A 16,838-nucleotide genomic window follows, 5' to 3' on the forward strand; every position below is an offset into this window, starting at 1 on the left:
AACTCATACTGTTTCCATATGCAAATTCACCATGGTAATGCCAATGAAAATGTTTGAGTCAGTATAGAAATGTAATGAGCTTGGCCTGTAGCCAAGTATTTAAGAAGTGTTTTGGATCGTTTGTAGCTCTAGAGGCTGCAATAGTAAATCTTCCAATATAGTTTTTTTTCTGATTAACATTTTTAAGTTTTAGATTCCTCCCTTAGGATAGTGAACTCTTTCAGGAATGGATTTGAAAACATAGAATGGTAATTCTGGAACTATAAACATATTGGCAGCATAATTAGACATTAAAATGGAGAAGTTACATTGAATTGAAATGTCCAGGGAAAATAAGATAGGAAGATTTCTTTGACAAAATTTGTTAAGAGTTATCCATGTACATTTTATGGTAATACTCTTGATACGTGTAGAAATCAGGCAGTTGTACATTATCTTTATATAGAGATGATAATTGTCTAACAGCATTAATGCTTTCCAACTTACCAAATGAGCCACTTGTTGCTGGATTTTTAGATTCTTAAGCTGGAGTTTGGTGTGAATAGATTGGTGAAAATATGGGAAACACTGAAAAATTTTTTAAAGGAAACAAGTCAGTCCTTGAAAAATCATTAGAAGTTATAGATTTTAAGAATAAGAATGTTTATAATAAGTTGGTATACAAGCAACTTTTTATGGGCTAGAGGGTATAACTTATTTCCAAACCCAATTCAAATTGATACTTTTAAAACATAAAATGATATACAACAATCACAGCATCTGTTTTAAAATATGGTTTGTTTTTTACAAAATCTGTACTGACCATATACTCCATGTGAGTCATTTATTTGAGAAGCTAAAATCATTTCTTTTCTGACATGGACAGAATAACTGTCATAAAATATAATGGGCAAGTAGAAGGAGCTAATTTTATGCTCACATTCATGCTGTAAATCTCCTATAATTAAGATTTAAATGCGTAAATACCGTATAATGATGAATACAATTACTTGGATCATAAAACAAATGCTTAGGATTTGAGGCTGGCAAAGACCCTTCATCAGCAGAATGCCTTTCTGATAGGCATACTCTAGTTTGGAATGGGATAATTCAGACCAAGGATTTTGGGAACAGTTTGCTTGGCTGTAGCGAGGGGGCCATAGGAAGGTTCTAGAGTAGATGATTGTAGGGAGACTAACCTTCAAGGAGTCTAGTGACAGTCTAGATAAGTGACCATTATTTGTAGGAAAGCCCAGTGTTATGATGCAGGCAATCATTTTGGCAAAGACACAGAAGATGGCATCACCAGGGCCTGGCTGCTGGCAATGGTCAGAAATCCAGGTGGGCTTGGGAGGATGAGGTGGGCAGATCACAAGGTCAGGAGGTTGAGACCAGCCTGGCCAACATAGTGGAACCCTGTCTCTACTGAAAACACAAAAATTAGCTGGGCATGGTGGCATGCACCTGTATTCCCACCTACTTGGGAGGCTGAGGCACGAGAATCACTTGAACCCAGGAGGCAAAGGTTGCAGTGAGCCAAGATTGCACCAGCCTGGGTGACAGAGTGAGACTCAGTCTCAAAAAATTAAAATGAAGTAAAACATGTTAAGTACCCAAAAACAGAACTTTAAAAAAAGACAAGATTAATTTCTGCCTCTAACATTTGTAAACCAGAATAAATATGAAATGAAAACAAACATTTTTATAAAAGTTTCCAAGTAGCTGGGACTACAGGTATGTACCACCACACCCACCTAATTTTTATATTTTTAGTAGAGAGGGAGTTTCACCTTGATGGCCAGGTTCTCTCAAACTCCTGGCTTCAACTGATCCACCCACCTCAGCCTCCCAAAGTGCTGGGATTATAGACGTGAGCCACCGTCCCCAGCCAGGGACTTAATCTTTATTGCAATCAACAGAACATACTGTGATAGAACATAATTATTTTGTAAAATTAAAATATTATGTATTTGAAAGTAGAACTCATGGACTTTTAAGTGATAAAAGCCAGTCTTTTGGAGGAATTTAAAACAATGGGTTCCAAATGCCACTCCATGATCTAGTGCCATAGTAACACTCTCATATTCTGAAGAATTTGTTTAATAATACAAATTATTGCTCCCTTGCAACTACCCATCTAAAGACAGTCTCATTCAGTAGCTCCAAAAGCTTTAGGCATTTGGTTGTGTAATTTTATCTCATACCCCCTTCTAAGAATCCCTCCCCAAAGAAGTGGCTTACCTCCTTTCTAAAGTCGATTTCTTCACATGGGTTCTAAATACTGTGTGTTCTCACTCCAGGATCTCTTTCCTCCCACTCACATCTCCCCCCATCAATTAGGTTATGGTTTTGTTTCCCTTTACTTTAAATTCTCATAAGCCGTTAACTCCTTCACATGTTCACAAGTCTCCCATTTTTTTTTTTTTTTTTTTTTTTTGAGACGGAGTTTCACTCTTGTCACCCAGGCTGGAGTGCAATGGCGCGATCTCGGCTCACCGCAACCTCCGCCTCCTGGGTTCAGGCAATTCTCCTGCCTCAGCCTCCCAAGTAGCTGGGATTACAGGCGCGCGCCACCATGCCCAGCTAATATTTTGTATTTTTAGTAGAGACGGGGTTTCACCATGTTGACCAGGATGGTCTCGATCTCTTGACCTCGTGATCCACCCGCCTCGGCCTCCCAAAGTGCTGGGATTACAGGCGTGAGCCACTGCGCCCGGCCAAGTCTCCCATTTTTTAAACAAATTAACATTTTGCCTCTATTCCTTTTCTAGCTGTTATTTTATTCCTGTATAATTTATTGTGCCCATTTTTTCTCTACCTCCATTTCCTTGATGTAGCCGTCTGGCATCTTTCCTCTTTCATGCCAAATCTAGAGGCTGTTTTTCATTCTCCTCTACTCTTCTGCTGCTGTTTCTCCTTTCTTCTTGAAACTTCTGTCTTTGCTTGGCTCCCCTGGCATCCTACCATCCTGGCTCTTTTCTTGGCCTTTTAGACATATCTTTTCTGCCTTAGTCTCTCAATAAGATTTCTTTCCCCTGTAATGAGGACCACCAGTAAACCAACCAGAGAGCGCTACTCCTTCATGGATCATTCTCTGAGATCATCCATTCTTCTAACTTCTGTTGAGATAACTTACAAATCCTTATCACTGATTCTAGCTTATTCCTGATATTTTACGTATGTCACTACTATTTGATATTTTCTCTTAAATTTCTAAAAGCCAGAATCAAAATGCTGAAAAAATAACAATGATATCTTCTTTGCCAAATAGATGCTTTTACAGAAATAACAGAAATCCTTGAGTTACTCTATTATTAATCTACCTACTAAGTAATTTATATTTATAATCTAAGTAATTTTGAGATATTTCTAATGTATTTCTAAAAAATACATGAAATCCAAAAAATAAAATAAACTTAGTTTGTATCATGAAGAGGAGAGGTAAGTATAACAGAAATGACTTTTGTTAACCAATCTTTTAAAATGCCTTTTGAAAATGCAAAAAAAATTTTTAAACATCTATAAAAGTATATATGAAAACAGTTTACAAGTACTCAAAAAAGTAAGTTTATTTATACATTTTTTCAGCAAATCATGAACTGAATGGCGTTTTCCTATATCACTTGGTTTTTTTTTTACATATTCTGAGTATCAAGATGTGCATAATAATATAAAATTAGAAATGTCATTTTATTAAAGAAAAAACCATTAAAATCTCATAAGCTAAATTTTAAATTCTCATTTTATCCATTTTAATAATGTTAAAATATAAATTTTGATTGAGACACAAGATATATTAAATATGGCATTCCATAGTCAGATGCTGGACCAACATTGCAATTTTCAGAAGTATCTAAAAAACCATATAATTCTTAAATCCCATACCAGATCAATATTACTGGCATAATAAACATAATAAAAATTGAGAGCAGATGTTTGCAGAGCTTCTGTGCATGATAAACCTACAAACCACAATATAAGGGAGAGGTTTGTAGGTGCCTGATCCTTACCTTTCAGTTTAATATGTGACCCTCAAGGTTTCAAAGTGATATGGTACAATGGCATCTGACTTTTGCCTGGAATATCTAAAAAATGAGAGGGTGGCTATTCAGTTGCTCTGATGGAGAGAGCTGTGATAGAATCAGCCTATACTCCTCGAGTTTCTTTGGTCAAAGTATGTATATTTGCTGTGGGCCGGCCACATGTGGTCATGTTTGAGAGAGTGCTGATGTGGGGTTGTCTTAAGTCTGATCCAGAAGAGCCACCTGAAGAGAAAACAAGGCCTCAGAAGAATTTGTGTCACCAGATGCACATAGATTGAAGAAGGAATAAGTAGCTAATTAGAATCAAGATATGTTTCTCTTTGTTAAAAAAACAGAAGGTGAGTGAGTCAAAAGGTGAAGGGGAGGGTGCCCATAAGATAGCAAATCAGCTTTAAACACGAGTCCAGTTTAAAACAATAGCAGTCAGGTAAAAATTTTCTTGTTCTTATACCTCTTCTTCACCACTGCAACCCTAGATGGGTCAGAACACTGGTGAGAAGGGGTAAAAGTACAGAAAGGGAAAGAGAGACAGCTGGCCTTGTCCTCCTTCCTCACACTGGGGCAACTGGCTGCAATAACAGAAGGAGCCTCAACTTTAAATCAAGGTTGTAGTTTTGGTTATTACACTGAATTGCCAGACATACTGAGTAATGGACTGAAACTCTGTTTGTACTTTCAAACAATAGGGCACTCTATACCTAAAAGTGACCTGGAAAGTCATGAGACATAAATTAAATTCATCCAGGTGTAAGGGGAAGTTGGGCTAACTGACATGCACACACTGAATAATACACACTACAATTTGTGTCTGTCTTCATAGAAAGGCTGTATACTCAGACATGTACACACACATATGATGCAAAATGCATACAAAACTATATCATGGTGTTAATTATTAAAATTTCATTTAGTAAATTATGTAATTCAAAATTTAGTTAACACACCATAAAATGTAATGCAGTGATATTTCAAGAAAACCCACAACTAGAAAATTCTTCTAAATTATGAGAATTTGTAAGAGGACTTATTTTTATCAACTGTTCCTTTATTATAAATAAAAAGAAATTAAACTTGGGATGCAGTGAATAGATTATGTTGATTGATGAAATGAATACATTAAAGTTTCATTTTAACATAATATTTGTGAAGGCAAGTCCTGAAAATAATAAGCAAAGCTGAAGAGTACTTAAAAGAAGATTTAAAATAACTTACATAAGCAGTACAACAGGTATGCATGTGAAAGATATTATAAAGAATCAGGTTTATTCTTGTTTTTAAGAACCCTCAGCTCCCCTATTCAGTCAAGGATATCTGCTTTCTTATCCATCTCAGCAAAAAGATTTATAATTCCATCACAGGGCCTAATTTTCTTTTACAAAGTCTGTGGTATTCACTGCAATAGACTATGGAAACAATTCATTACACAGGCTTACAGTTGGACTGGTTTATATTACCCATACTTTACAATAACGAATTTGGAGGAGATGCAAAATAAAAAGGCAAATCATGGCCAAACTGAGAGTTAACCATTCAGAACACTGAAAGCTGTATACTTCTAATTTTATCAACAGTTATATACGTTAGGAAAAAAATTTCTTTCAATATCACATTTTAAACACCAAGTAATCCTACTCTGCTGAATTATTTTTGCAACGAGCCTACAGAGGGTTTTACCGTACAATTATAACTTTTGGAGATCTAACAGTTTTTTGGTAGCTAATCCTTTCCTCTTATGTTGAACAAGTTTGTAGTAATACCTTTGACTCCTTCTCAATATTTACATATAGCCAGTACTGTCCTTAATCTTCCTCTTTTCTCCATTTGCTTTCCTATTTATCTTTGTGTTTTCCATTGGCATTTTCAACTCAGAGGACAAGAACATCTGCGCGAATGTTTTCATTCCTCTCTGTAAATTCCTCAATGAGCAGGAACAATATCATATTCTTATTTGTAACCCTCACTACCCTTGGCTCAATGTTTTGCACATATGATATTCCCAAAGCATATTTGATGACTTACTCTAAGATGAGAGGGCCTTTCCTAACCTGAACCACAGTCCTTAAGGATAGCTCTCTGCTGTCAGTCAGATTTTCCACTGCGTATATGCCTACCTAGAATTCTTTTTCTTTTTCTTCTTCTTTCTTGAGACTAAGTTTTGCTCTGTCACCCAGGCTGGAGTGCAGTGACATGACCTTGGCTCACTGTAACCTGCGCCTCCCGGGTTTAAGCAGTTCTCTTTCATACAGCTATGTATGGAAGACCTGCTACTAACATTTTAGTAATGAGCAAAAGCTGCAAGCATGTCCTTTGAAACTGGAACAAGAGAAGAATCCCCACTCTCATCACTCCTATTCAACATAGTATTGGAAATCCTGGCCAGAGCAATCAGGCAAGAGAAAGATATAAAAGGTATCCACATTAGAAGAGAGGAAGTCAAACTATTCCTTTTTGAGACAATATGATTCTTTTCCTGGAGAATCCTACAGTCTCTACTCAAAAACTCCTTGAACTGATAAACAAATTCTGCAATCAGGATACAAAATCAGTGTACAAAAATCAACAGCCTTTCTATATACCAACGACATACAAGTTGGGAACCCAATAAAGAATTCAATCTCATTCCCAATAGCCAAAAGAAAAATAAGGTACCTAGGAATACAGCTAACTATAGAGGTTAAAGGTTTCTACAATGAGAATTACAAAACTGCTGAAAGAAATGAGAGATAACAGAAACAAAGGAAAAACATTTCATACTCATGGATAGGAAGAATCAGTATTGTTAAAATGGCCATACTGCCCAAAGCAGTTTACAGATTCAATGCTGTTAATATCAAGCTACCAATGACATTCTTCACAGAATTAGAGAAACTATTTTAAAATTCATATGGAACACAACAAAAAGCTTCAATAACCAAGGCAACCCTAAGTAAAAAAAATGATGGGGGCATTTTACTGCCTAACTTTATTCTACAAAACTAGAGTAACCAAAACAGCATGATACTCTTACAGACACATACAGCAATGGAACAGAATAGAGAGCCCAGAAATAATGCCATACACCTACAACCATATTATCATCAAAAATGTTGATAAAAACAAGCAATGGAGAAAGGACTTCTCATTCAATAAATGGGAGATATGAACCAAGACCCTTTCCTTACACCAACATACAAAAATAACTCAAGATGGATTAAAGTCTTAAATGTAAAACCTGAAATTATAAAAACCATGGAAGGTAACCTAGAAAATAACATTCTGGACACAGGCCTTAAATATTTCATGACTTAGACGCCAAAAGCAGTTGCAATAAAAACAGATATTGACAAATGAGACCTAATTACATGAAAGAGCTTCTGCACAGCAAAAATAACCATCAGCAGAGTAAATAGACCACCTTCAGGGTGGGAGAAAAATATTTGTAAGCTACACATCTGACAAGGTTCTTATATCCTGAATCTATAAAGAACTTAAACAAATTAACAAGCAAGAAATCCCCAAACAATCTCATGCAAAAGTGGGCAAAGGACATGAACAAATACTTTTCTTAAGAAGAGTTATGTGTGGCCAAGAAGAACGTGAAAAAATGCTCAACATACAAATTATTAGAGAAACAATAATCAACAACCACAGTGAGATACCATCTTATACCAGTCAGAATAGCTATCATTAAAAAGTCAAAAAAATGACACATGCGGGCAAGGTTGTAGAGAAAAGGGAATATTTATACACGACTGGTGGGAATGTAAATTAGTTCAGCCATTGTGAAAAGCAGTTTGGTGATTTCTGAAAGAACTTTAAAAATAACTACCATTCAACTCAGCAATTCCATTATTGGGTATATAAGAAAAAGGAAAAGAAATCATTCTGCAAAATAGAAAATGCACTTGTATGTTTATTTCAGTACTTTCACAATTGCAAAGACATGGAATCAACATGAATGCCCAACAGTGGTAGACTAGAGAAAGAAAATGTGGTACATATACACTATGAAATACTACACAGCCAAAAAAAAAAAAAATGGATGAGATCATCTCCTTTGCAGTAATATGGATGGAGCTGGAGTTCAGTATCCTAAGCAAAATAACATAGGAGCAGAATACCAAATACTGCATGTTCTGACTTATAAGTAGGAGCTAAACACTGAGTAGACATGGACACAAAGAAGAGAACAGCACACACCCAGGCCTACTTGATGACAGAGGGAGGGAGGACATGAAGATTGAAAACTACTTAAGAGGTACTATGCCTATTACCTGGATGACAGAATAATCTGTATAATAAATCCTCATGACATGCAATTTACCTATATAATAAACCTGCACATGTACCCAGAACCTAAAATAAAAGTTTGTAAGAAATAAATAAAAAATAAAATGAAGAAGTATTTGCTAAGGGATATTTTTATTTTGGAGGTTAGTATATTAATAGGTATGTGATGCATATTAACTAGCATAATCTGAGAAATTTGTAAAGGAAAATATCATCTTGCTAAGTGATTAGATCTCTGCCAAAAATAAATTTACAGTTGTCGTAAGAATTGAAAATTTATGTGGTTTATGGATAGAAGGCTTACAAAATCACTATGATTTTCATTCAGATTAGTGTGTGATTTATTTCAGTAGAAAACTTTGTTTGTGATAACAACATGAACCACTGCTAAGAATTCAATGCATTGTAAACATAGACACATTCCAGTCATAGAAACATGTACACTGTGAAGGATAAGTAGATATTTATCAAATTATACATACATATACATATCAGCATATTTGTGTGTATATATGTAAAACATTGTAACCATGGCCACCACCTTTAGTAAAGGTGCATGGTGATATGAATGTTTATAATAGGGAATTACCTAATCATGAAAGTTAGGAAACACTTTCCTGAACAACTGATGTTTGAACTTTAACCTCTGGGATGATGTGTTAGAGTTGGCTGATGAATGAGAGTATCCTTACAGGGAGAGCCCCTATAGCAGAAGGAAAAGTAGATGAAAAAATTGTATTTGTACTTAGAATTTAATTTTAAATTTTACTGATATTTGTGTTAATATCATTGTCTAATACTATTCTTTTACATAAGCCTTAATGGAGACCACCCAATTGGTTCCTTCAAAAAAGGTATGTTAATTCATATTAGGGACCTATAGTAGATGTCATAAAACTTACGATTAATTTAAACATTATACCTGTTTAAAATTACAGCTTAGTAATTTCAGTCATTTGTATTATATTAAAATGGGAAGATACACAGTGTTAGAAGTCAGATTAAAGGTCATGTAACTCAACTTGTATGCTGAGTGTTGAGAAAAGAAAACTTGGATGTTCTCTATGGTTATTTGGGTCATTCAGAATGACATGTAGTCCTGAATACATTTTAAAAATTAAATTAGCTTATCAGTTGTCCAATTTAACATGTTTAGATTCATCTTCGTATCTGATAACAATTGTTTGTTTTTATATTTAGTATACTTTGAAAAATCACAGACTTCACATTAACATGTAAGCATTCTAAAAAGACACAAAAGCACATGAATTTAGAATTTAAACTTTGAGGACTTCCGCCAAGATGGCCAAGTAGGAACAGCTCCAGAGCACAGTTCCCAGTGAGAGAGATGCAGAGGGCCAGTGATCCACATTTCCAACCAAGGTACCAGGTTAATTTTGATGGGACTGGTTGGACAGTGGCTGTAGCCCAAGGATGGTGAGCCAAGGCAGGGCAGGGCGCTGCCCCACCTGGGAAGTGCAACTGGCCTAAGGATCAGGGACTTTATCCCCTCGGCATTCAGGTTCAGATACCGTGCTTCTCCCATGGCCTCTGCAACCCACAGTCCAGGAGAATGAGGCCGGGCTGAAAAGCACTGCAAGTTACCAAAACAGATCTGAGTGACAGCACCAGCTGGCTCAATGCCATAAGTTGGTACAGATCTGGACAGAAGTTTTGACTAGTGCCAAGATTGCCTGCAAGATGGATCTACCTAGCCCCCAGAAAGAGGGAGAGCTGAAAGCAGGGAGATAGGTGATACTGCTTGTCAGATCCCATGCCAACAAAGAGCGGCAAACTGAAGCCCTCTCACTTGAGAGAGTTTCACAGCTAGCACATCAGTTTGGGCTCTACCTGGGATGGTTGAGCTCAGTGGGGGAAGGGTATCTGCCTTTGTGAAGGCAGGTCTAATCTCACCTGTGTAAATAAAGCCAGAGGAAGCCTACACAGCAGTTGGGCTGAGTCCGAAGCAGCCCAGCAGTGCCTCTGCAGGCAGACAAGGGACAGACTGCCTCCTCAAGCATCTCCCTGACCACTAAATAACCAAAGAAAATGCCTCATACAGGAGAGCGGGAACCCTTCTGGGATGAAACTACCAGAGGAAAGGTCAGGCAACAATCCTCATTGCTCCACAGCCCCCACAGGTGATTCCCAGGCAAGCAAGGTTGGGAGTGGCCCTCTAGCTGTCCTACAGCAGAGGGGCCTGAGTATTAGAAGGAAAATGAAAAAACAGAAAAATATAGTTTCAACATCAAAAGAAAGGACATCCACTCAGAGACCCCATCCGAAATTACCAACTTCAAAGACTAAAGGTAGATAAATCCATTAAGATGGGAAGAAACCAGCACAAAAAGGATGAAATCATTAAAGACCAGAACACCTTTCCTTCTACAAGGGAATCACAACTCCTCACCAGCAAGGGAACAAAACAGGTTGGAGAATGAGTTTGATGAAATGACAGAAGCAGGCTTCAAAGGTGGGTAATAAGCTTCTCTGAGCTAAAGGAAATGTTCTAACTGAATGCAAAGAAACTGAAAACTGTGAAAAAAAGTTTAGACAAAATGCTAATTAGAATAACCAGCTTAAAGAAAAACATAAATGACTTGATGGAGCTGAAAAACACAATATAAGAACTTCATGAAGCATACACAAATTTTAATAGCTGAATTGATGAAGCAGAAGAAAATATATCAGAGATTGAAAATCAACTCAATGAAATAAAATGAAAAGTCAAGATTAAAGAAAAAAGAGTGAAAAGAAATGAACAAATCCTCCACGAAATATGGGATTATGTGAAAAGACCTAATTTATGCTTAATTGGTGTACCTGAATGTGACGAGGAGAATGAATCCAAGCTGGAAAACACTCTTCAGGATATTATTCAGGAGAACTTCCCCAACCTAGCAAAGGAAGCCAATATTCAAGTCCAGAAAATGCAGAGAACACCACAAAGAACTCCTCAAGAAGAGCAACCCCAAGACACATAATCATCAGATTCACTAGGGTTGAAATGAAGGAAGAAAATGCTAAGGGCAGCTAGAGAGAAAGGTCTGGTAACCCACAAAGGGAAGACCAACAGACTCACATTGGATATCTTGGCAGAAATCCTACAAGCCAGAAGAGAGTGGGGGCCAATATTCAACATCCTTAAAGAAAATAACTTTAAACCCAGAATTTAATACCCAGCCAAACTAAGTTTCATAAGTGAAGGAGAAATAAAATCCTTTATGGACAAGCAAATGCTGAGAGATTTCATCACCACCAGACCTACCTTAGAAGAGCTCCTGAAGGAAGCACTAAACATGGAAAGAAACAACCAATACCAGCCACTCGAAAAATGTACCAAATGGTTAAGATAATGACGTAATGAAGAAACTGCATCAACTAACGGGCAAAGCAACCAGCCAGTAACAAAATGGCAGGATCAAACTCACACATAACAACATTAACGTTAAATGTAAATGGCCTAAATGCCCCAATCAAAAAGACACAGACTGGCAAACTGGATAAAAAGTCAAGACCCATACATGTGCTGTATTCAGGAGACCCATCACACATGCAAAGACACACATAGACTGAAAATAAAGGCAGGGAAGAAGATTTGCCAAGCAAATGGAGAGCATAAAAAAAAAGGAGGAGTTGCAGTCCTAGTCTCTGATAAAATGGACTTTAAACAAACAAAGATCAAAAGAGACAATGAAGGGCATTGCATAATGATAAAAGGATCAATGCAACAAGAAGAGCTAATGATCCTAAATGTATATGGACCCAATACAGGAGCACCCAATGCATGAAGCAAGCTCTTAACAACCTACAAAGAGACTTAGACTCCCACACAATAATAGTGGGATACTTTAACACTCCACTATCAATATTAGACAGATCAACCAGACAGAAAATTAACAAGCATATCCAGGATTTGAACACAGATCTGTACCAAGTGGACCTAATAGACATGTACAGAACTCTCCACACCAAATCCACAGAATAAACATTCTTCTCAATGCCACATCATTGGAAGTAAATCAGTCCTCAGCAAATGCCAAAAAAATCAGACCAACACTCAGGATTAAGAAACTCACTAAAAACTGCACAACTATGTGGAAACTGAACAACTTGTTCCCGAATGATTAATGGATAAACAATAAAATGAAGGCATAAGTAAAGATGTTCTTTGAAACCAATGAGAATGAAGACACAAGGTACCAGAATCTCCTGGACACATTTAAAGCAGTGTCTAGAGGAAAATTTATAGTAATAAATGCCCACATGAGAAGCAAGGAAAGATCTAAGAAATAACTAAGATCAGAGCAGAACTGAAGGAGATAGAGACACAAAAAGCCCTTCAAGAAATCAATAAATCCAGGACCTGTTTTTTTTTTTTGACAAGATCAACAAAATAGACAAAGTGCTAGGCAGACTAATAAAAAGGAAAAGAGAGAAGAATCAAATAGATGTGATAAAAAATGATAAAGGGGATATCACCACTGATTCCACAGAAATACAGACTACCATCAGAGATTACTACAAATAACTCTATTCACATAAACCAGTAAATCTGGAAGAAATGGATAAATTCCTGGACACTTGCACTCCCCCAAGACTAAACCAGGGAGAAGTTGAAACTGGATAGACCAATAACAAGGGCTGAAGTTGAAGCAGCAATTAACAGCCTACCAACCAAAAAAAGTCCAGGTGCAGACGAGTTCACAGCCGAATTCTACCATATATTCAATGAGGAGCTGGTATCATTTATTCTGAATCTATGTGACACAATACAAAAAGAGGGAATCCTCCCTAACTGATTTTATGAGACCAACATCATCCTGATACCAAAGCCTGGCAGAGACACAACTGAAAAACAAAACTTCAGGCAATATCTGTGATGAAGATTGATGCAAAAATCTTCAATAAAATACTGGCAAAGTGAATGTAACAGCACATCAAAAAGCTTATCCATCATGATCAAGTAGGCCTCATCCCAGGGATGCGAGGCTGGTTCAACATATGCAAATCTATGAATGTAATCCATCACATAAACAGAACCAAAGACAAAAACCACATGATTATCTCAATAGATGCAGAGTAGGCCTTTGACAAAATTCAATTGTTCTTTATGCTAAAAATTCTCAATAAACTGTGTATGATGGAACAGATCTCAAAACAATAAAAGCTATTTATGACACACCCACAGCCAATATCATACTGAACGGGCAATATCTGGAAGCATTCCCTTTGAAAACTGGCACTAGACAGGGATGCCCTCTCTCAACACTCCTATTCAATATAGTACTGGAAGTTCTAGCTAGAGCAATCAGGCAAGAAAAAGAAATAAAGGATATTCAATTAGGAAAGGAGGAAGTCAAATTGTCTTTATTTGCAGATGACATGATTGTATATGTAGAAGACCCCATTGTCTCAGCCCAAAATCTCCTGAAACTGATAAGCAGCTTCAGCAAAGTCTCAGGATACAAAATCAATGTGCAGAAATCACAAGTATTTCTATACACCAATAACAGACTTAAAGAGACCCATATCAAGAGCAAACTCCCATTCAAGGTTGCTACAAAGAGAATAAAATATCTAGGAATACAACTAACAAAGGATGTAAAGGATCTCTTCAAAGAGAACTACAAACCACTGCTCAAGGAATTAAGAGAGGATACAAACAGATGGAAAAACATTCTATGCTCATGGTTAGGAAGAATCAATATTGTGAAAATGGACATACTACCCAGAGTTATTTATAGACTCAATGTTATCCCATCAAGCTAGCACTGACCTTTTTCACAGAACTGGAAAAAAACAACTTTAAACTTCATATGGAACCAAGAGAGCCTGCATAGCCAAGACAATCCTAAGCAAAAGAACGAAGCTGGAGGCATCATGCTACCTGACTTCAAACTATATTACAAGGCTACAGTAATCAAAACAGCATGGTACTGGTACCAAAACAGAGATATAGACCAGTGGAACAGAACAGAGGCCTCAGAGGCAACACCACACATCTACATCCATCTGATCTTTGACAAACCTGACAAAAATAAGCAATGGGGAAAGGATTCCCTCTTTAATAAATGGTGTTGGAAAACTGGCTAGCCATGTGCAGAAAGCTGAAACTGGACCTGTTCCTTATACCTTACACTAAAATTAACTCTAGATGGATTAAAGATTTAAACATAAGACCTAACACTATAAAAACCCTAGAAGAAAACCTAGGCAATCCCATTCAGGACATAGGCATAGGCAAGGACTTCATGACTAAAACACCAAAAGCAATGGCAACAAAAGCCAAAATAAACATTTGGGACCTAATTAAACTTAAGAGTTTCTGCACAGCAAAAGTAACAATCATTAGAGTGAACTGGCAACCAACAGAATGGGAAAAAATTTTTGCGAACTACCCTTCTGACAAAGGCCTAATATCCAGAATCTACAAAGAACTAAAGCAGATTTACAAGAAAAAAACCAACAAACCCCTTCAAAAGTGGGCGAAGGGCATGAATAGACACTTTTCAAAAGACATTAATGAGGCCAACATATGAAAAAATGCTCATCATCACTGGTCATCAGAGACATGCAAATCAAAACCACACTGAGATACCATCTCATACCACTTAGAATGGCGATCATTAAAAAATCTGGAGACAGCAGATGCTGGAGAGGATGTGGAGAAATAGGAACACTTTTACACTGTTGGTTGGAGTGTAAATTAGTTCAACAATTTTGGAAGACAGTGTGGCAATTCCTCAGGAACCTAGAAATGGAAATTCCATTTGACTTAGCAATCCCATTACTGGGCATATATCCTAAAGAATATAAACCATTCTATTATAAGACACATACACACATATGTTCATTGTGGCACTGTTTACAATAGCAAAGACCTGGAACCAATCCAAATGCCCATTAGTGATAGACTGGACAAGGAAAATGTGGCACATATATGCCATGAGTACTATGCAATCATAAAAAAGGATGAGTTTTTGTCCTTTTTGGGGACATGAATGAATCTGGAAACCATCATTCTCCACAAACTGGCACAAGAACAGAAAACCAAACACCACATGTTCTCACTCATAGGCTGGTGTTGAGCAATGAGAACACATGGACACAGGAAGGTCTGTTGGGTAGTTGGTTCTAGAGGAGGGACAGTGGTGGGTGGGAGGCTGGGGAGGGATAACACTGGGAGAAATGCCTTATGTAGGTGATGGGGGGATGGGAACAGCAAACCACCATGGCATGTGTGTGTTTCTGCAACAGTCCTGCAAGATCTGCATATGTGCCCCAGAACTGAAAGTACAATAAAAAAAGAAAAGAATTTAAATTCAAGGATTGTTCTTGCCATTTCCTGCACATACTGTATTTGAAAATGCATATGACTTTGCGTTTAAGTAATATTAGATCCGAATGATCTTTCCACATGGAATATTCATATGCCTACAGAAGTATTCATATCTACTCTAGAGATAGTGAACGTATGTCAGAAAGTGACTCTGGGCCACATATATTCACAGCATAAATAAATTCTCACATTGAGGAAATTTTACTTATTTGAATTTTAAAATTGTTCTATTGAATGACAGATAACATTTAGGTGTTAATTACCCAATTATTTTCCTTTAAAAATAATAAACGTAACTTCTGTGAAAAAAACTAGAAAACAGACCTCTATTTATTCTCATGTACTACCAACTTAAATTTTACATAATTTCTAAGTCCAAACCAAATTGTATATCTTTTCTATTCTGAGCAAATAAAAGCAATGTAAAAATTACTTTAAATTCAAAAAACATGAGCTTATACAGTTTTTATTATTATCACATCCCTAATGTTCAGAGCTTTTCAGAAAAAAGGATTTTCATCCATTATTCTAAATTATTTTATTAATTTGTTAAACAGATACTGTCACTTAAAATAAGCCTCTTCCCATCTTTTTTTTCACTAATTACTTTTAGCAAGATCATAATACCTTCTTAAATTGAAGAAATGATTCATGACCCCAGATACAATGCATCATTGGCCTTCACACATTGTTTTTTTTTGAGATGGAGTTTGGCTCTTGTTACCCAGGCTGGAGTGCAATGGCGCGATCTCAGCTCACCGCAACCTCCGTCTCCTCGGTTCAGGCAATTCTCCTGCCTCAGCCTCCCGTGTAGCTGGGATTACAGGCACATGCCACCATGCCCAGCTAATTTTTTGTATTTTTAGTAGAGACGGGGTTTCACCATGCTGATGAGGATGGTCTCAATCTCTTGACCTCGTGATCCACCCGCCTCACACATTGTTATTATATGTTTTGGCTCATCATGGGCCCTCTTTGGAGATATACTTGAGGACTCCTCTTTAGCTCTCAAGTCTACAGATTCAGCTTTTCAGTTCATTGTGTTAACTGAATTTTACATACAGACTATAAACTGCTGAATCTGTTGAGATAAAATTTATCAGCTTTTATGCTCTTTTGCATAGGGTGAATACTAATCTTCATATTCTTATACATGTAGTTCAAAACAAAGTGAAATTAACTGGAAGTTTAATAATTCATTGCCT

At 36.9% G+C, this 16,838-nt stretch overlaps 1 protein-coding gene across 6 annotated transcripts in view; it reads left to right on the plus strand.

The window, feature by feature from the left end:
* The window catches only part of MACROD2 (mono-ADP ribosylhydrolase 2), a 2,068,485-nt gene that overhangs the window by 249,155 nt on the left and 1,802,492 nt on the right, over positions 1 to 16,838 (plus strand). The gene's annotated exons all lie outside the window — the stretch shown is intronic.

This window comes from Callithrix jacchus, chromosome 5, assembly GCF_049354715.1.
Source record: "Callithrix jacchus isolate 240 chromosome 5, calJac240_pri, whole genome shotgun sequence".
Taxonomy (NCBI): Eukaryota; Metazoa; Chordata; class Mammalia; order Primates; family Cebidae; genus Callithrix; species Callithrix jacchus.